The sequence below is a fragment of the Magallana gigas genome, chromosome 5 (genome assembly GCF_963853765.1).
Source record: "Magallana gigas chromosome 5, xbMagGiga1.1, whole genome shotgun sequence".
Taxonomy (NCBI): Eukaryota; Metazoa; Mollusca; class Bivalvia; order Ostreida; family Ostreidae; genus Magallana; species Magallana gigas.
Window position 1 is genome coordinate 24,221,905 of NC_088857.1, and position 21,268 is coordinate 24,243,172.

General features: G+C 34.0%; 1 long non-coding RNA gene across 1 annotated transcript; it reads left to right on the forward strand.

The window, feature by feature from the left end:
* Nucleotides 1-931: 931 nt before the first annotated feature.
* LOC117685150 (uncharacterized) lies at nucleotides 932-19,261 on the forward strand. Its single transcript, XR_010714402.1, has 4 exons — nucleotides 932-1,520; nucleotides 7,131-7,262; nucleotides 16,359-16,427; nucleotides 17,901-19,261. It is a non-coding gene; the product is annotated as an uncharacterized lncRNA (long non-coding RNA).
* The last annotated feature ends 2,007 nt before the right edge of the window (nucleotides 19,262-21,268 follow it).

A 21,268-nucleotide genomic window follows, 5' to 3' on the forward strand; every position in this document is an offset into this window, starting at 1 on the left:
TAACCAGCAGCCAATCAGCGGTAAGCTGAATCCACCAATAAAAAAACTGTGGTTAAGGTGCGGGTATTGTTTATGTATGACGTAGCTGAAAAAGTTGAACGCGACGCGATCGGAAAAGTCAAACCAAATCGGTTTTAGTAATAAATAAAACTAATTCTTTTCTCTCAGAAATTTATCTTATTCAGACTAGGCGCCATAGTTTAATTATGTCTCCCCTTTCAAAGGGGAGACATATTGTTTTTGTCGACTTTCTTATTCTTATTCTTCTTATTAGGGTTTTCCGTTTTCAACGGAAAACCCTTCTGTTATTCTACTGTTTCTTATTTTTTTTTTTTTTTTTCCCGCAGATTTTGTGCAGGCCATTTCTCGTACATTTGTTGTCTGATTGTTATGAAACTTTCAGGGTATGTAGACAATGTTTAGGTCTAGGGACGTTTTTTTCATATTTTTAAAATTCACTTCTGGTTACGAGTTATTGCCCTTTAATTGAAAATTGGGGGGTCTTTTGTCCAGAGTTGATCTCAGGAACTACAAAAGATAGTTGCATGAAATTTAGCAGAATTGTTGGTAACATTTTAGTTTTGCTGGCATGAAAATTTTGGCAAAATGTTTTTTTAGTTTTTAAGCTATTTGCCGGTAAAGTTTAAGGTTTTGGGGGGTCTGAAATTTTGTTGCTTTTTGTATAATAACCTTTAAACTAAAAATATTTTGTTAATACATATAGAACAAAAGTTGTTTAGAATAACGAGAGCTTTCATTTAAAATTAAGAAAAAAGGGCTGGCCCCTATAATTAGGGGTCAGCAGCTCATACATGTATTTTTCTGATAGCAAAAATCGTTATCATTTTATGAAAAAAAAATGAATTCAGTTATTGTTAATATATTAAATAATGTCATTTGGTATAAAATTTTAAAAGTTCTGAGCCCTATTTTTTTCAAATTTCATAAAACAAATATGTGAGAATCGTACATGAACGAGTTAATATGTCTACATAGACACACAAGCGAACAAATGCCACTTTAAGGCCCAGGCATTTACTGCATTACGTTGTGTTGCGTCTTAGATAAATTGTTGTGATTCAGTTTCATTTTTTTCATCTATATCATTTATGAATTCAATGAACACACATTATTTAAACGTTCTATGTGCAACTATTTGTCGGGGCGCCCCTGTTTGTAACCCGCGCGCACGCGCCGAATGTAAACAGTAACGAACGGCATTGTAGAAATGAGAGAGCCGTAATGCAGAAGAGAAGTTGTGTATTCTTTCGTTGTACACATGCATTTTCAAGTTACTGTGAAATATATGAACATGCACAGGGAACAATACTACATATTTGAATAAGGAGGGATATATTCTCGTGTGAATCGTTTACGAGGAAATTCTGACAGCCACACTTCTGTCGACCATGTCGACGGATGTTTATGTTTCCATTGATCAGCTGTTGATAAGCTACGAGTAATAAAGGGGAAAAGATGGACATTAAAGTGTGTGATCTATGTGGATGTTACTGAAGAAGGTGAGGATTTTTATTTCTTTTAAAGTTTCTTGTCTATAGTGGTTAAAATGTCAGCATGTTAACTGGTTAACATTTAGTCTATAGATGTACATGTAAGTAAGTGCACACTGTCACTGATGTATGTTATTTTTCTAGTCCAGACAATATAAATCCTTTTAACAGAATTGAATCCCAAATGTTTTACCTTTCACTTGTTTTTTTTTCTTTGAATCCTTTTTACCAGAATTTTGTGTAAATTTCAATTCAATTTATTGAGAAAATCCACATGTGGCGAAAGTCATACATACAGTATATACAAATATACATGTAGTTGGTACTGTACATAGATTTTCTTATGTTATGTGCATCACGTATGAATTTACAAATATATCTTGATGATTTAACATCTGCTGGGTTAAGAATTTTATAAGAATTACAGAGTTAGATGTTTTTGTTATGGTGTGGGTGTTTGTTTACTAACGTGTAATTTTTACATTGTTTACTGGATGTTTAGACTTGCTTGAGGTTCATGGGTGACTGGAAAGGATGACCAAATTTATCTATTTAAAAAAAAATCAGATTGTGAATTTTTAACTCAAAATTCAAAGCAGGGTCTAATTAGAAACATATGATCATATTCTTGTGCGGAAGACTCCAAATGTAGACATAAATACCCTGTAGACATACATGTAACATCAAGTAAATAAAATTGTATACTTCAGAGTTAAAACATGACTAAAAAGTCTTTAATATTTTTATGATGCCGATCAATGTATCATTAGAGAGGTTTAGCAGACCAACGGGTACCCGGTAGATGTACTTGTACATGTAGGTTACAAGTTAGAACTATGCGTACCACTCTACCAGTTCACATAATTTTTCTTGTTTAGCAGTTTTGATGTGTACTTGAATTGTCCTTGTTAATGTTTTAAATGTAATTTTTCATTTATATTCTCTTTTTTTAATCTGACTACTGGCAGTACTGGCATGCCAGCAGTTCCTGTCGAGGACCATTTCTGGCTGGTGCAATGTTACATCATATTTTCGTATATAATTTTATGTGTTGATAAAATGACGTAACAATGCACTGATGAAAAATGGTTCTCAACGATAACTGATCGCACGCCAATATTGATTAATTACAGACAAAAACTGAAGGTTGCAAGTGTTATTTTTTATTGAACATCATTGTTTAAAATAACTTTTTATATATGTGACGGTCAGACCGGTTTAAATACCAGTGTTCAGTTGGTAGAGCACCTGACTAGAGATTCAGGGGGCCCAGGTTTAATTCCTGGTTTGGTCCTTCATTATTTCTCCCATCCTGTTACAATATTAAGGCTTGGACGATTCTGTACTTAGCCGATTCGGTACATATCACGATACATGAGATGCGATACGATACATATAATGATACATTGCAACTAAATGAAAACATGAATAAGGGTTAAAAATTTATTCAATCTGTCGATGTATTACCGCATGTCCAAAGTTATTTTGATATATTTAAAATGAGCGTTGCACAATTTACAAATTACTTAAGTCTCATATACATTACTTTTTCATTAACAAGTAATCCAAAAGTTGTCCACACTCCAGATTTAGCTTCCTAACAGGTTTGACAACTTTACGGGGTTTTCGGCCATCTTTGTACTTTCATATTAGGCGCGCAGACTAAAAATAGCCGATATATGACGCTCAGATATTTTTGGAAGATAAAAAAAAGTTCGCATAGGTATCATAATGTATTAATGGTAAATGTAACAATCCAAATATCGTCAAAATAAATACCGTGGTGCATCGGTGGATCGTTCCATCCCTATACAATATTGGTATTGTAACCAACCCCTGGAACTGACAGGTTAACTCCTGCCAGGGGAAAAGCCAGGGGTGATCTTTGAGGGTGAAGATCATTTAAGGGGGGGGGGGGGGGGGAATGTGACGGTCAGATTGGTTTGAATACCGGTGCCAGATACATGTAGCTCAGTTGGTAGAGCACTTGACTAGAGATTCAGAGGGCAAGGTTCGAATCCCAGTCTGTTTTGTCATTATTTCTCCCATCTTGTACATATATATCAGATATATTACAGATGATTATAAGAGTCATCACCCTTACCAAAATATAAGGCCTCTGGCAAACAGTTGCCGCAAATTTGCAGAGAGTTTGTTGCAAATTTGCGACAAACAGTTGCCGCAAATTTGCGGCAAGTTCAGAATTCGTATGCAAATTAGCTTCTGGCAAACTGTTTGCAGCAAAATTGCGGCAAGTTCAGAATTCGTATGCAAATTAGCTTCTGGGAAACTGTTTGCGGCAAATTTGCCGCAAGTTCAGAATTCGTATGCAAATTAGCTTCTGGCAGACTGTTTGCGGCAAATTTGCAGCAAGTTCAGAATTTGTATGCAAATTAGCTTCCGGCAAACAGTTTGCGGCAAATTTGCCGCAAGCTTACAGATAAACATAGCAACTTTAAGATAATACAACATAAGAAAAACAATTAATAAACACTAATAATCATTTAATTATGAGTTACTAATACATGTACTATGCTTTTCAATCAATTAACAAATAACTTCTACTGGTGATTAACAAAGATGTTTAACTTAAACAGTTGCAGCAAAATTAGAGATAAAGGACACAAGTAATTAACATTTTATAAATTTCAAAAATGAACACAAAAATGATGAACAAACCATAATGAAATTTGACAAATAGTACTCAACCGATAGGTGATGATTTGTTGCTGCAGTTCGATAAACTTGAATGCAGTTTGATCACAACATGCATGCACAGATGGACTTGTACAAAAGTTCACAATGAGCGAAGTTCAAACCATATAGTTCACAATTAAGCCCTGCACGGTCACTGGTCATGTTACAATTAATCACGGATTCTTTAAGGCATTCTCGGTGTCTTTTTTATGACAGTCTCCTGTACGCGCTCTCCGATGTAATTTCACACATAAACAATATCACACAAATATCCGATGCCCACAATAGAATGGTCAGACTTCGGCACTGTTGTTTATATGCTTTTCTACGTAAGTCTTACACAAATTCTGTCTTCACTCTTTTTTGGTTGCATCATTTGATCATAAAATCAGCGAGTTCATGCATGGTTTTCTTTAGGTCTGTGTAACCCAGTCACCAGGGCAGACACCTATTGGGAAGATAAATGGATTTCATATAAGCACAATTGTTTTCAAATTTAAAGCAGTTTCTAAGAAAAACAAGTTAGCCTATCATATACTTACTCAATCTAATAATCTATATAAAGCTACAAATTTGCACTAGGCCTACTCTTACTCCGACTCTGTGAGTAGAACATGAATTCTTTTATTTAGGTAATAAAAATGTAAAGCATATAAAATGTACTTATACACTATGTAATGATAATTTCCTAAATTTGGCGTTGTTTAAATAAATTTCAAATTTAAATTATTTGTTCATGCATCACAGCGATGTCAATAACGAGCGTTTCTGCTTGATTCGACACCTGCATTGTCATAGGGACGACCTTATACTGTTAAACTCATTGTAAAAGTCTTTCGTTTTATATTCCAATAACTGTTTAAACTGCCATTCAACGAATATATTTTCATTACTTCACTTACTTTTTCAAAAACGTGCTCATGATCATGCAGATGATGCATGCAGTGGCCTTGGGTGTTGACTGTTGAGACTCGATTCATTTACTTATATTTGTCCTCTGTTTAGCCGTGGATTTTCCAGAAGTAAACACCCCATTGACATTGTTTCTTTTACCTTGTGCACAGCCTTATTCCCTTATTTTCATTCATTTTATCATCTCGGTGATGGCAGACAACATGGCAGCATCGAATGTGAAAATTGGCGGCTAGCTATTGATCGACCAATCAGCGCGCGCGTAGCTTAACATTGAAACAAAAGTAAAAGTAGAAACAAACACTGAACAGCATAACGTTACGGAAAATTCTTCAATCTACATGATTCAACATCAAGCGGTTTAGATACTCAAATCTAAGCTGACTGATATTTGAACGTAGGAAAAAAGAATATATCATTACAAAAGAACAGACAGGTTGGTGTTCACATAATACCTGGGGGGGGGGGGGGGGGGGTCATTATGAAGCATCATGCGATTAAAGTTGATCTTATTTTCGTAATAATAAACATTTTTATCGAGACTATCTTAGAATAAAACTTAATTCCGAAAATATTAATTAGATTTATTTTTTCTCTATACAAATATACAAAATTATAAAAGCAATTCATTATAATTGACAGTCTTTAAGTTGTGCTGAATGTGTATGAAATTGTATAAGTCTTATTTTCTTATTTCTGGTAAAGCTTTGGCAAGCTCAGGAAGTAAGAAAAACAGAGAAAAAAGAAGAAATGTTTGTGGTAAACTTCTGGCAAATTTTTAAGAGTTTGCCAAAAGTTTACCACTTCTGGCGAAGAAGCTGCAAACATAATTGGGTGTCTAGTAAACTTCTGGCAAAATAAAAGAGGTTTACCAGAAGTTTGCTACTACTGGCAAAGATCGGCAAACAAGTTCTAAAGTTTTCTGGTAAACTAATCAGTTTGCCGAAAATTTGCGGCAAGTTTGCTGCAAATTTGCCGCAAACAATTCATTTTGGTAAGGGCACATGTTTTGCAAGATGCAATAATTGTATTAAAACGTTTACTTTACAACACAATACATTTAAGTGAATATTTATGTCTCTTGATATTATTTGGTGTGGTGTTCTTGACAGCATCGCATTCAAGTCAGTGTCAGCTACATTATGCATAAACAATTTTACCCACTCCTAAACCACAAACTTTCTTATTAGTGGATTCAGCTTACAGCTGAACTTATCAGAGAATGAAAAATTCATCGAGTTACTTTCAACTGTTGGAATTTGGGTATTTTTTAAAAATGTATACTTGTGACAAAACATATAATTATGTGGTACATACAGGAGTAGCTTTATGAAGAAAATTTGGGTTAGACATGTATATAGCTACCATGCAAGTAAATGATATTTACTAAAACTTCCAATTTATGACGCACGAAATATACGCTACTTTTATAAAGATTGACATACATTTAATGTAACACATTCTGTGAAAAATAATCTATTAAAAATTCTTTATTAAGTTTACTCATACATGTTTTATGCTTATTACACATAGTTTGTTTTTAAAACATGTAATTTAAAAGAAAAGAAACCAAAACCCTCGCCAAATTTATTTGCAAAAAAAAAAAAAACCGGTAGAATTGATAAAACATGGTATACCAGAAAGAAATACATACATGTACTTTGACGCTGTTCAGATGGGTAATATTCCTTTGTAATTTTCGAATTGAAATTTTTGACTGTTGCACTACAAGAAATAAACTCTAGCTCTCTTTCTCTCTCAAACTCTCTCTCAATCTGATAAGTGTCTATACCTAAGAAATTTTTTTAATATTATATTATGACTTGATATGCAAATTTTTGATCTTGTACTGCCTAAATGTTATGTCATGTATTGGGATATGTACCGGTAATACTTATTACACTGCATGGTCAGTGTATTTTTTCCAGAAATACTATGCATATGTTACTGTAAACACAGCTATTACTAGTACATGTATGTAAACACAGCTAATTCTTTTTTTTATTTCAGCTCAAAACGGACTCTTGTTACCACATGGCACCACATGGCTTTTACCTGTTGATTGTTGTGGGTCAGCGCTTGAGGTTAACCTGTCACCTCTATCCACATGCATATTCCTTGTGTTCTACAGACTATTTACCGGTAATTCAAATTAAATCGGATAATGCAAGAACAATAATGGAACTTGATGAAAGCATCATCCCATGTTGTGGTTTGTGTTTGATAAGAAATTATGAAAAACAAAATTAAGGCTGTTTAAAGAAATTCATAATTGTTGTGAAGATTTGTTTTTCAATAAAAGTATGCAATTATGTTTCCTTTATTTTTTATTTCATAAAGATATTAAGATGTGTTTACATAACTGAAAAATCAACCCCCCCCCATCCAATTGTCTGCATTAAGATTACATGTAGGATATGTAATTGTACATTTGACTTTGAAATAACATCTGCTATGATAATTACTTTTGAAATGAACAAGAAACAACCTATTTATACCTTTCTAAGGTATATAAGCATAAAAAAGGAGAAAAACGTCAAATTTTGAACATTTTTCATGGAAATCAACTCTGTCTCCAGCTACCTGGGTGTTTGAATTTTATTTTAATTTAAGGCAGATGTCTAACTTGTAGGTTGTATATTACTGTTTTAGCATGGTTAGAAGGAGACTAGAAATCAAAATTGATTAGATATTCACTAAATATTCACTTTTTTCATAAAAACAAGAAATCACAAGCAGGACAGCTGTCTATTTGTTAATTAAAATGGTGTAAATCATAAAATAAACAAATAAAGATCAAAATTTAGAATCATTGATGATTGTTTTCAAATATGTGTGAGAAATGACTCAAGGAAATTGCCATAAGTTTCATAAAATTAGGTAAAACATTTCAAACCATTACTTTTTGTGAAAATCAAAAGATGGGGGGGGGGGTATACATGTAAGGGCATTTCTAAGTGATGTGAAGCTTTTTATCAACAATTGACCTCTAAAAGGTCAGGTAAAGATGTTTTACTATGGAGAACCCTATAAATCTGTGTTTACTAAAGGAAATTGGAAATGGTGGGTTCACTTAAATGGCCATATTTTTATTAAACCTCAATGGAATTGGCAATATGTGGTATTCTTTTTCTCAGAATTGCATTAGCTTTCTTATTCTAAGACAAACCGTCTTTTCATAAAATGTTAGTGTATTAAGTTAAAGGTACAAGGAACAGTTTCGAATAAAGTACGGTCAATATTTTTGTAAAATTGAGAGTGACTGTACTTGAAGGTTTATCAGTGTTGCGTAGATTCATGAAATGAATTTTAATGATTATCATTAGTCAGAGGGATGTCTCTTGTTGGAATTGGTAAGCAATATTAAGGCCCTCTTGTTGGAATTGGTAAGCAATATCAAGGCCCCTAATTTTAAGTACATGAGAAGCAGTAAATAAATAAATTGTGAAACTTGCGGCTATGACTGTTGTGTTGACTTTACACAGTGAAATTGAAGGTTACAAACACAGGTTATATAACATAAAATGTAGGTGGATGGGATATTATATACCTATTTACTGGGTATGAGGACAATAGCAAGTTTATTGTCCCCCAAGACAGCAACTATTTCAAAAGCAAAGCCAAGGGAAATAGTTGCTGTGGAGTGGGACAATAAACTTGCAATTGTCCGAATAGTCAGTTAATTTGTATTTTATTATACCAAAGAAAACTTTATTTGTCAGCGAATTTCTTGATGATAAACAAATTAGAGTTATCAAACTTTGTATTTAATGCAGCGATCTGATTAGGTCAGAGGTGTTCCTAGTTTAAAAAGGAGGGAAATCGAATTCTGCTGATGAATGGTTTTGATGACTATTCACCATGGGCATATAGCATGGATAATATTTCAAATTAGATAAAAAAGCATGTTTATGTGGGCGCCTTCTAGTTATCAGTTGATGTCCGTCTGTCCATCCGAGATTGCTTGACCGGAGCATAGCTTCTCTCCCCTTGGCCCAATCTGGCTCATACCTCATCCACAGGGTTCCTTTGTGTAAAGGATGTGCAGTGACCTTGAACCATGTTCTTAGGTATAAGGTTAAGGTCATAGCAGAATTATATATATATATAATCCTGTCTGGGGCATATCTTCTCTCCCCTTGGTCCAATCTGGCTAATACTCGCAGAGTGTCTCTATGGTTAAATGATGTGCAGTGACCTTGAATGAAATTTCTAGGTAAATGGTGAAGATCATATCGGATCATTCAAAAATCCTTTTTTCAGAGCTTCACATAAGCAGAGCTTTTGAGTAAAGGGTGTGTAGTGACCTTGAACCTATTTTCAAGGTAAACTGTGAAGGTCATAGCAGAATTATATTTAAAAAATCCTTGTCCGGAGTATATCTTCTCTCCCTTTGCTCCAATCAGGCTCATACTTCACTCACATGATGCCTCTGATCAAAGGATTTGCAATGACCTCGAATGATATTTGTAATCAAGTGTCAAGGTCATATCAGATCACACAAATATCCATATATTTTAAGAGCACACATATACTCTACTTTAAGCCCCTATTTGGCTAATATTTTACCTAAACAGAGCTAATTGGTTAATGGCGTACAATGACCTTGAACCAAGTCAATGTGAAGGTCATAGCAGATCTTTTTAAAATTAGTTTTAGACTAGATTATTTCCAAGATATGCTTAATCTTGGTCAGATTGCACAAAATGCCTGTATGTTAGGGGGAATGAAATTGATCTAGAAGTTCTATGCCAGCTGGAAAAAATTCAATTTATAGGTCAAGGTCAAAGCAAAATTCTCTTAAATAACATCAGTGGGGCCCTTTGAAATGTTCACCATTTCAATGTTGTCTGGTTCATTGTAATTTTACATAGAAAATATTCACAGAGGTATAATAAAGAAAAACTATACATCAATTAGTTTCTGACAATTGATGATGCAACAAGCACACAGTACGAAAGGTCAACTCTTTGAAAAGCAATGAAGAGGAAAAGTTGCTCAAAATTATGTTTTAAACAAAATTTTTGGTTGGTGGCCCTGTTAAGGCCATCCGAGTTTAAGGGTTCGGTCCCTAAAACACAGTGTTTCAGATATAACTTGAACGGTCAACAATTCTTGAACACTTGTTGAACAAAATATGTTTATATTTACGAGACCTTTTATTTGATATCAAAAATATGACTGGTCCCTCAAGTTAGGGGCTAGCAAGGCTCAAAAGCTTAACTTTTTCCGGAGCAATATTTTGTCATTAATCATAAATGCTGAAAGAGCTTATCAACCTCAATTTAAAACTGAAATCCACTGGGATATAAGCATTAAAAAATTGATTTTTACAGAAATTTTAATTTTGCATTCTGGATTAGTATTAGATTAGTATTAGTAAAAGTTAGTAATAGATATTAGTAATAGATATTAGTTCAAGGTAAAGTTAACTTGTACCTTAAATGTAGTTTATATCAATTTTTTAAGTCGTACTTAAACACATTCGGATTTTTTGTTAAGTCGTTCTTGAAATGGTTAAGGTTTTTTGTTAATTCATACTAAATACCATTCGGGTTTTGTTAAGTCATACCAAGAATCATTCGATTTTTTTTTATCTTTTTGTATTTGAGTTACTTTTGTTACTAGATTAAGAACTCTGCTTCTTAGAGGTACTTCTAGCGTTACTTTCGACATTAAAGGAAAACCCACTCGTTGCTCTGCAACGAGCTTTGCTCTAGTTAGGGTCTTCCGTCTTCAGCGGAAGACCCTTCTATTATTCTATTGTTTCTTTTTCAATTTTATTATTAGGGTCTTCCGTCTTCAGCGGAAGACCCTTCTATTATTCTATTGTTTCTTTTTCAATTTTATTATTATTATTCTTTTTTTCCTTACACATTTTGTGCAGGCGATTTCTCGGAAATGGCTGATTCGATTTCCTTCAAATTTTCACTGATGATGCCTCGTTATATGAAGTTTGTACCCCCGTGAGATTTTTTCAAAATTCACTTCCGGTCGGAAGTTATCGTCAATAAACGATTTTTTAATTTCAATTTTGTCTGTCAAGTTTCTCAAAAATGAGTAAAGATATAGGTCTGAAATTTTCAGAGATGATAGATTTACCGTTTTTCTAATGTACCTCGGTCAAGAGAAGGTCTGCCGTCACTTCCGGTCGTCACCGGAAGGAAATTTGAAAAATTGAATTTTTCGACTTTTTTATTTTTTAATATTTTTCTTTAAGATTTTTACACCTTATAGCGACCCTTTTACTTGATTAAGAATATGTAATTAGTTTTAAAATCGATCAAAGCATTCTCGAGAAATAAAGCGTCAAATTTCTTAAGCGGAGTCCGAGTAGCTCAGTCGTTATAGTCGTGGACATGGCCCAGGCGACCCGGGTTCAAGCCTCGAGTGCCGCAAATTTTTTTTCTCTTTTTTTCGCTTAGATCTACGATTTTATCTTTGAATTGATAAGTTTAATCTTATCTATTCAAAAATTGGACGGAAGACCCACTCGTTGCTCGCAACGAGATCGAATCTAGTTATTATTCTTTTTTTCCTTACACATTTTGTGCAGGCGATTTCTCAGAAATGGCTGATTCGATTTCCTTCAAATTTTCACTGATGATGCCTCGTCATATGAAGTTTGTATCCCCTGTGAGATTTTTTCAAAATTCACTTCCGGTCGGAAGTAATCATCAATAAACGATTTTTTAAAGTCAATTTTGTCTGTCAAGTTTCTCAAAAACGAGTAAAGATATAGGTCTGAAATTTTCAGAGATCATAGATCCACCGTTTTTCTGGCGCACCTCGGTCAAGAGAATGTCTGCCGTCACTTCAGGTCGTCACCGGAAGGAATTTTGAAAAATTGAATTTTTCGACTTTTTTATTTTTGAATATTTTTCTTTGAAATTTTTACACCTTATAGTGACCCTCTTACTGATTTAGAATATGTATTTTGTTTTAAAGCTCAGTCGATATAGTCGTGGACATGGCCCAGGCGACCCGGGTTCAAGCCCGGAGTGCCGAAATTTTTTTTTTTTACTGTTTTTCGCTTAGATGTACAGTTTTATCTTTGAATTCATAAGTTTGATCTAATCTATTCAAAAATCGGACGGAAGACCCACTCGTTGCTCGCAACGAGATCGAATCTAGTCTTCTTATTCTTCTTCTTCTTCATCCAAATTTGTCCAGGCCGTAAGTTAAATACCCTTTGACATTAAGACTTCAAACTTAGAACATAGGTAGATGGTATTGAAAAGGAGTGCACGCCACCAAAAGTTTTGACCTTGACCTATTTTCTTTTTCAAGGTCAAACTTTTTATAAAAAACATTGTTCGGACCATAACACAAGACTCCTTTAACTTACAGACTTTTAACTTGTATCATAGATAGATGGTATATAACCTAGTTGAACCTTACAAAAAATTTTGACCTTGACCTAGAATTATTATTTCAAAGTCATATTAGAAAAAACTTCATTGTTCAACTTCTGAATATACTTTGACAGAAGGACTTCAAACTTTAAACAAAGAACAATAATAATACACTTAGGTGTACTATTGAATAATATTTGACCTTGACCTTGTTTTACTCAAGGTCAAATTAATTAGAAAAAAATAAGAAAATTTTGTCTGGATCATAACTTTAATACCCTTTGACATTAAGACTTCAAACTTGGAACATAGGTAGATGGTAATGAGAAGGAGTGCACGTCACCAAAAGTTTTGATCTTTACCTATTTTGCTCTTCAATGTCAAGCTTTTCATAAAAAATATTGTTCGGACCATAACACAAGACTCCTTTAACATACACACTTTTAACTTGTATCATAGATAGATGGTATATAACCTAGTTGAACCTTACCAAAAATTTTGACCTTGACCTAGAATTATTATTTCAAGGTCATATTAGAAAAAACTTCATTGTTCAACTTCTGAATATACTTTGACAGAAGGACTTCAAACTTTAAACAAAGAACAATAATAATACACTTAGGTGTACTATTTAATAATAATATTTGACCTTGACCTTGTTTTACTCAAGGTCAAATTAATAGAAAAAAATAAGAAAATTTTGTCTGGATCATAACTTTAATACCCTTTGACATTAAGACTTCAAACTTGGAACATAGGTAGATGGTAATGAGAAGGAGTGCACGTCACCAAAAGTTTTGATCTTTACCTATTTTGCTCTTCAATGTCAAGCTTTTCATAAAAAATATTGTTCGGACCATAACACAAGACTCCTTTAACATACACACTTTTAACTTGTATCAGATATAGATGGTATATAACCTAGTTGAACCTTACCAAAATTTTTGACCTTGACCTAGAATTTTTATTTCAAGGTCAAATTAGAAAAAACTTCATTGTTCAACTCCTGAATATACTTTGACAGAAGTACTTCAAACTTTAAACAAAGAACAATAATAATACACGTAGGTGTACTATTGATTTATATATGACCTTGACCATGTTTTACTCAAGGTCAAATTAATTTTGTCTGGGTCTGGGTAACATATAGCTGACATCATTCTTATTCAATTGTTAAATTTGCCCCATATAACAATCCTTGGGGAGAAGGGGAGACATGTGTTTTTTTGTAAAAAAAACAATACCCACTAGTTAATATTTTGAATTTCGAGCCCGATATAAATTAGAATAAAAACGTGTAGGAATTTGTTCATGTTTCTTATTTAAACTCTAAAGTGAAATTTGTAATATTTTCATGGTTAATTTTTGTTTCATTGATTTGTTCATCTGGAGGTACCAGTTTCTCATCTACATTCATCTGTTGCAAATAAATTTGTTATTAATTTAAAACTTTGATTTTTGTTGACTTCATTTATTTTTGCTGACTACTAATCAGCAATTAGGGATAAGTAGTAGTCATCCCCGTACCCGACTGTCCCAAGAGCAGGATTTATCCCCCTCTTGGGGTAGCAGTCTTATTACAATGTTGCCGTTGTTAAAAAGCTAAATAGACATATTTCCCCAGATTACACAAATTTTTATAATTTTGGACACTTGTATTGTATTGTATTAATTTATAAACAGAGGGTTTCTTTATGCTGAGGACACTTTAACACAAAAGATTGCTGTTGCACTTTATGATCAAAGTTTCAAAGGTTTCATCTTTTAACTGCATCCTATTAGTTTGAAATCTTCCCAGCTATACTAAATAAACGTCTACAGGAGCAGTGGAAGCTGGGACTGAAAGATTGTTTGACAATCTTTATCTTAGGATATATTAAGTGCAAAAATAGAAAAAATACTCTAATCTTGTATTTTCTATCAGTCCAAACTAATGTACTTAATGCCCCAGTCACACATTCACGGATCAACTCCACAGTTGACACCGGAAAATCAAATAATCGTTAATGCCCCAGTCACACATTCACAGATCAACTCCTAGGTTCTACTACAGAATATTTTCCACGGTTGACACCGGAAAATCTAATGATACGGAGTTAGTACGGATACACTACGGACTGTATACAAATTGATACATACGAATTACTACGGATTTATACAGACTTCTGCGTTCTAAAACGTTTTGGTAAGATTTTCTAAGGAAGTACTACGGTGGTTTCATCCGTAGTGGAATTTTGAACATGTTCAAAAATTGTCGCAGCTGTACAAGTATTGCTACGTTTGGATATGATAAAAAACGGAAAAGCCACGGGTCAATACATATCGCCACAAATGATTCCGGATCGCTTCCATAGCTAATCCGGCATTTAATCCGTGAATGTGTGACTGGGGCATAATATCATACAACAGAGAGAGAGAGAGAGAGAGAGAGTGAGTAAATTATTTTCAAATGGGTTATAATATTGGAAGTGATTTTGATTTTCATCATGGATGGATAGTTTATTCCAGGTGCATGTCTGTCCTCTATTCTATTGGGACATGGCGTAGGGAAGGGGATTGGGGTGTTTAGCACTTCTGATAACAATAAATTGTTTTGATACTTAGGTTATCCTGGGGGCCTAGTGTGTTGTTGACACATCTTTATTGAAGTGCAAACTACTTGGAGTAAATTGTTTAAATGATTTAAAACTCTAAATAACAACACTCATAAAAATGTTAAGAAACTGTGTTGTTATATCTAGTAATATGAGCAATTTAAAAATGAATTTTTATAAATCTTTTTTAATAATACATCTAAAACATTTTTATTTCAAGAATTATTTCTTTCTTCTTTATAATAAAATTATTCAAATTCAGTTTCAGCCATTCATTTAAGCTTCACATTTTTTAAAGTGAACATTTACAAATAAGCATAGTAATGCAAAGTAATGCCATGTAATGTCAGCATTACACTAAATTTTGGAAAGAAATGAAATACTATACATTACCATTTCTTGTAATGCTAATTTTGTGGCATTACACATTACTAGCATTACTTTGAAGACATGTAGTGCATTGCAATGCATTACCATTACATTTAGCATTACCCCAAGCCTGTTATGATTATATATTTACATTTTCCAGTGTCTTTGCCTGTGATAACTCTACGTATTGATTTTGTACTATATAACTCATAAAGCCAAATTGAGGCACTTGCGGGTTTGCTTATTTACATTTAAATATTTAATTGTACAATGGTTTAAAATTTTATAAATATATTAAGTAATAACGAATCATTCTTAAAATATTATGAGGTGATAATTTCGGTCAGGGCGTGATCAAATCTATCATAAAGCCCTTCGGGCTTTATTGGATTTGATCATGCCCCGATCAAAATTATCACGTCATAATACTCAAAGAATGATATTCCTTATTCCGTATAGATTTGCATTAATTTGGGTAAATAAGTCTGTCGTGCAATGTTGTACGTTTGCACATTTAAACATGTAAAGGCCTACTAATACCATGCTGCGTAGTATTTAATCCATAAAACCTATCTTTGTTAATCATAATCAAAATTTGATGAAATTATCTGTAATCATTTTAGTAGATATTAACAATTGTATTTATCTATTTATATATTGAAACAGTAGAATATTTTGTTTTGGGTAGGGTTGATATTGAATGTTTGAAAGGGGGGGGGGGGTTTGATCTTTAGGTTATACAAATGTGTTGTGCATGAATATGTATAGTTGTCTGTCTGTTTGTCTGTCTCTCCCTCTCTCTTTCTCTCTCCTCTGTCTCTCTCTCTCTGAGTTTAAAACATATGGCTGCTTGAAATTGCAAATGTTGGGGATAGTCTGTTTGATACATGTAAAATTAAATTCAAAACCTTTCATTTTAGATACCATGTGATTTGAAATGGTCCTGGTCGAACTTCATCAAAGACCCACAACAGTGAGACACACTTGATGTAAGTAAAATTTATTTTCTTAACAATGATGTTTAATTACACTTGTCCAAATTTAAAAGAGGGAACCTGCGAAAACTATATACCAAGTCTTTGACATGCAGATGATTTAGAATATTAAATATAGGGAAACTATATATTGATTATACATATTTCACAGAATTATTGGGTATTTTTTGTTCTTCTAGATTTTGAACTCTAGTTAATTGTAGACTCTTTTTCATTGGATATGTTTTTCTTTAATTTTGGTTGAATTTGTTACCATGGTAACCATATACAAGAGAAAAAAAAACCTTATTAGCTAGTTTCTTTTCCCTATGACATATCTTTAATGGGTTAAATCATGGTTCATTTCTTCTGAAAGTAGGCTTAAAGTTCAGCAAATATTACACATACACGAGTAAAAACAACTCATCACTATGACGTCATTATGGTGTCATAGGATCCATTGATGGATATAGGGAAATTTCTATACTTTTCTATTTTACCTTTTTCATGGTATTTGAAAACATTTCTTTTTTTTGTGTGATTAAAATTTGGAATCCTGGTTCTATATAGTGTCTAGAGTGAATATATAAGCTTAGAATTGTAAATAACCACAGTGACTGTTTTATATTGGGTAAATCCCTTCAACTATTTTTAGAATTGGTAGGACAACAATTAAAGTACTGCCTTTAGGCAAAATAGTTTGTATACTTGCAGAGTGAATAAACATATTTATTGGGACATTTTGAATCAAAATGCTTGACACATGTCAGAAAAGTGGATTTGCAATTTTAAAAGCAAGTGTCAATATTGAATTATCATTTGAAGAAAGATAAGTCTTTACTATTTTTTCGCGGTCTTCCCTAGAGCATCCTATTTTGTCCTGTAGATTTTGGCGTATATTGTCTTTCATATGTTTGGTACATAAGAGGTGGGTGGCAGTTGGAAATGTGTTGGAAATGGCTTTGGTGATCGCCTTCTCCTCGTCACTTCCAATTATGATGTCTGTATCTCCTATCTTCTGTCTGATGTGCGAAAGGAAAGTGAAGTATGTGTTGTAGTCACTGTCAAAATGTAGCATCATAGGTCCCAGCATTATTGGATGATCTCTGGTTTCTCTTTGAATAACAGCCTTTTGCGTGTACGTCAATGTGGAAACAAAGCAGGAGCCCAAATTGAAAGTTTTGTCTATACCTATGATGCTTCCTCCACCAATGCAGTTAGCCTTCAGGTCTTTCATTTGGTCCATCTTGTAAAGTATTACAATAGGTCTCTTGCTGTTTGTAAAGATAACTTGCTGGATGAAGTCAGATGTCTGGAGTGAGCATAAAACTTGATAGATTTCATCTGCAACATTTACTGGTTTTAATGGTGATTCTTTGGAAGTTTCTCTGTATTTTTTGTTTCGAATTTGTTTTTGTACTATTGAAATTGTTTGAAGTACACCCTTTCCAAAACTGTGAAATTCCCTACTTTTACTTTCATTTTCAGAGTTTTTCAATACAGACGCAGTTGCGGGAAAACGAATCTGACTTCACACCACTTCACACCACGAAATTTTAACAGTAGGGAAACAATTTGATGAGCTGTCAATCAAGAGGCTCCTTTTCACTGAACGAAAATTAGGGCTGGAGCTATGAACCTGAACGTTAACATTACCGCCTATGGAAAATGCATTAGTGGACTATACCCAGTTGCATGATCAAAACACATAGACATGTTTGAATTTTTCAGATAGATGTAAATATTTACCTTACAGCTTGACGAAGTATTATACTTCATTAGGTCGACTATAACAAAGTGTCGATCATCATACAAATTTTAAATTAATCAATAATTTATTTGTTACTTTCAAATGCATACTATAGTTTCAGTTTACTATATATCAACATATATATGAATTAAGGTATGCTAGTTCTTATGCACAGATGGATTGAGTTGGTGAACACTTTCTTTACATTTCCATTGGCTGTTGTTCCCATTGGTTAGTGTTATTAAATCAGATCATTTCTATTATAATTATAATACCCGTTATTTTTTTATTTTCATTCTGGGTCCGGCGATCTTGTACGCAAACACCTCCAACTGTATCTATACTACTATTTTAAAATAATAGACTCAAATTTTTGGTCTTTAATACCGAGAAATCGGAAGAATACTGTCTTTTTTTTTTATATATATTTTAAACATCAAGTTTTACATAGGACTATATAGAGAAAATCTTTAAACTTTCTTCTCAAAAACTATGACACCAGGAAAGCTCAAATTAAAATGGAAGCTTCCTCAGGTAGTGTAGATTTTAGTTTTTTCAAATCATGGTCCCCGGGGGTAGGGTTGGGCCACAGTAAGGGGATCAAGTTTTACATAGGAATATATAGAGAAAATCTTTAAACTTTCTTCTCAAAAACTATGACGCCAGGAAAGCTCAAATTAAAATGGAAGCATCCTCAGGTAGTGTAGATTTTAGTTTGTTCAAATCATGGTCCCCGGGGGTAGGGTTAGGCCCAGTAGGGGGATCAAGTTTTTTTCATAGGAATATATAGAGGAAATCTTTAAACTTTCTTCTCAAAAACTATGACGCCAGGAAAGCTCAAATTAAAATGGAAGCATCCTCAGTTAGTGTAGATTTTAGTTTGTTCAAATCATGGTCCCCGGGGGTAGGGTTGGGCAACAGTAGGGGGATCAAGTTTTACATAGGAATATATAGAGAAAATCTTTAAACTTTCTTCTCAAAAACTATGACGCCAGGAAAGCTCAAATTAAAATGGAAGCATCCTCAGGAAGTGCATATTCTTGTTTGTTCAAATCATGGTCCCCGGGGGTAGGGTAGGGCCACAGTAGGGGGATCAAGTTTTACATAGGAATATATTGAGAAAATCTTTAAACTTTCTTCTCAAAAAGTATGACGCCAGGAAAGCTCAAATTAAAATGGAAGCATCCTCAGGTAGTGTAGATTTTAGTTTGTTCAAATCATGGTCCCCGGGGGTAGGGTAGGGCCACAGTAGGGGGATCAAGTTTTACATAGGAATATATAGGGAAAATCTTTAAACTTTCTTCAAAAAAAGTATGACGCCAGGAAAGCTCAAATTAAAATGGAAGCATCCTCAGGTAGTGTAGATTTTAGTTTGTTCAAATCATGGTCCCCGGGGGTAGGGTTGGGCCACAGTAGGGGGATCAAGTTTTACATAGGAATATATGGAGAAAATCTTTAAACTTTCTTCTCAAAAACTATGACGCCAGGAAAGCTCAAATTAAAATGGAAGCATCCTCAGGTAGTGTAGATTTTAGTTTGTTCAAATCATGGTCCCCGGGGGTAGGGTTGGGCCACAGTAGGGGGATCAAGTTTTACATAGGAATATATGGAGAAAATCTTTAAACTTTCTTCTCAAAAACTATGACGCCAGGAAAGCTCAAATTAAAATGGAAGCATTCTCAGGAAGTGAATATTCTTGTTTGTTCAAATCATGGTCCCCGGGGGTAGGGTAGGGCCACAGTAGGGCGATCAAGTTTTACATAGGAATATATAGAGGAAATCTTTAAACTTTCTTCTCAAAAACTATGACGCCAGGAAAGCTCAAATTAAAATGGAAGCATCCTCAGGAAGTGAATATTCTTGTTTGTTCAAATCATGGTCCCCGGGGGTAGGGTAGGGCCACAGTAGGGGGATCAAGTTTTACATAGGAATATATAGAGAAAATCTTTAAACTTTCTTCTCAAAAACTATGACGCCGGGAAAGCTCAAATTAAAATGGAAGCATCCTCAGGAAGTGAATATTCTTGTTTGTTCAAATCATGGTCCCCGGGGGTAGGGTAGGGCCACAGTAGGGGGATCAAGTTTTACATAGGAATATATTGAGAAAATCTTTAAACTTTCTTCTCAAAAAGTATGACGCCAGGAAAGCTCAAATTAAAATGGAAGCATCCTCAGGTAGTGTAGATTTTAGTTTGTTCAAATCATGGTCCCCGGGGGTAGGGTAGGGCCACAGTAGGGGGATCAAGTTTTACATAGGAATATATAGAGAAAATTTTTAAACTTTTTTCTCAAAAACTATGACGCCAGGAAAGCTCAAATTAAAATGGAAGCATCCTCAGGAAGTGAATATTCTTGTTTGTTCAAATCATGGTCCCAGGGGGTAGGGTACGGCTACAGTAGGGGGATCAAGTTTTACATAGGAATATATAGTGAAAATCTTTAAACTTTCTTCTCAAAAACTATGACGCCAGGAAAGCTCAAATTAAAATGGAAGCATCCTCAGGTAGTGTAGATTTTAGTTTGTTCAAATCATGGTCCCCGGGGGTAGGGTTGGGCCACAGTAGGGGGATCAAGTTTTACATAGGAATATATGGAGAAAATCTTTAAACTTTCTTCTCAAAAACTATGACGCCAGGAAAGCTCAAATTAAAATGGAAGCATTCTCAGGAAGTGAATATTCTTGTTTGTTCAAATCATGGTCCCCGGGGGTAGGGTAGGGCCACAGTAGGGCGATCAAGTTTTACATAGGAATATATAGAGGAAATCTTTAAACTTTCTTCTCAAAAACTATGACGCCAGGAAAGCTCAAATTAAAATGGAAGCATCCTCAGGAAGTGAATATTCTTGTTTGTTCAAATCATGGTCCCCGGGGGTAGGGTAGGGCCACAGTAGGGGGATCAAGTTTTACATAGGAATATATAGAGAAAATCTTTAAACTTTCTTCTCAAAAACTATGACGCCAGGAAAGCTCAAATTAAAATGGAAGCATCCTCAGGAAGTGAATATTCTTGTTTGTTCAAATCATGGTCCCCGGGGGTAGGGTAGGGCCACAGTAGGGGGATCAAGTTTTACATAGGAATATATTGAGAAAATCTTTAAACTTTCT